Source organism: Microtus ochrogaster, unplaced genomic scaffold (assembly GCF_000317375.1).
Source record: "Microtus ochrogaster isolate Prairie Vole_2 unplaced genomic scaffold, MicOch1.0 UNK5, whole genome shotgun sequence".
Classification (NCBI taxonomy): domain Eukaryota; kingdom Metazoa; phylum Chordata; class Mammalia; order Rodentia; family Cricetidae; genus Microtus; species Microtus ochrogaster.
This window is the reverse complement of record NW_004949103.1, coordinates 1,812,561-1,814,121: the sequence shown is the minus strand read 5'-3', so window position 1 is coordinate 1,814,121 and position 1,561 is coordinate 1,812,561.

The window sequence follows — 1,561 nt, the reverse complement described above, 5'->3', positions numbered from 1 at the left end:
GTTGTTTTTGAGGCTTATGATTAGGGTTGGTGGCTGAGGGCTACTGGCCAGCTTCGACACAGGGTCAGTCACTGGAGAAAAGCAAGGGAGGGTAAGAGGCTCAGGACTGCTAACCCACTCCCAGGGAGCAGAGTGGCAGCCATTGCCCATGGCTATGATGTAAACAGCTGTGTGTAGGTAGCAAAGCCACAAATCAAAAAGGACCAGGTGTGGAAGCTGACAACCAGTCAAGCCCAAAGAAGTATTCAGAGGTAGCACGCCTTGCCCTGTGCCTCTCCTCAGCTATGCCCTGACCCAGACAAGGTCCCTGACAGTACACCAGCAACACAAATGAGTTCCCGAGTCTGTGGTACCTCCCCAGTGAAAGACTTAAAGGGTCATGGGGAGGGAGAGATCATAGGAAGCCAGCCTGTGAGACAGAAGCAAGGAGAGCCACCTGGCGTCACAACTGGTATGAGACAGAGCCCTCAGCTCATGGAACAGTGTTGGATCAGGGTTGCCCAGTAAATCTCTGGCAGGACTTGGGAGGCTGGTGGATTTTTGCTAGTGGGTAAGAAGCCCTCTATGCTTTCTGGTGAGCAGAGGTCATGGGATTATAGTCTGCCAACTGTTGCAGGGGCAAATATGCTTTTGTTTTGCCTTTGAGTGAAAAAAGATCTCACATAGTCGAGGCTGGCCTTGAACTTCTTTCTGATCTTGCTGCCTGGCATTACTAGCACGTAGCATCATGTCTGGATGATGAGGGTCCTTGGGATTCAGGGACCCAGAGTTCTGATGGCAGCTGTCACCATTGCTAAAGGATGAGGGCCTCATCACACATCCTCACATCTGGAACAGACAGTACACTGTGGATCCTGTCAAAGGACCAGCTGTGCAAATAGTTACATCTAAACGGGAACGGCAGGAGCCCTGACCTAGCGAGGACAGTGGCACTGGGGCTGCCCAGCCACAAGTCACATGTGACTACTTAGCTTCACACGGATTGCCACTTAAAATTAAACCATGATGGTCATATTTCATATTGATAAGTGGCAGGCCAGATAGCATGACTCTAGAATGCTCCCATCATCACACAGAGGAATGGGGGCCTTGCTGGTCTAGCATCACCACTCTTTGTGACAGTTTAGAGTGAGCACGGGAGGTGGTTGAGTGCCAACCTGGTCAGAAAACATCCTAGGACAGTCGTTATGTGTGTCCGGCTAGTGATGTGCAAGTCTGCGCCTGCAGTCTTAGAGCTAGATAAAGGGGCAATCAGTGAACTGATGAAGCACCTCCAGGGCTGTGGGAGCTCCAAAAAGTGCTGGAGCTGCAAAAATGAGGGCCTATGTTTCATCCCAGCACCCACATTTAAAACAAAACATAAAACAAACAAACAAACAAACAAACAAAAAATCAGAAAAGGCAATATTGCTGTAATTCCAGCACTGGGGAGGCAGGAACAAGAAGATCCCCAGTGCTCACTAGCCAATCACTGTAGCCTAAGCAGTGAGCTCCAGGTCCTGGTGAGAAATTCTGTCTCAAAAAACTGGAGAGATGGCTCAGCGGTTAAGAGCATTGCCTG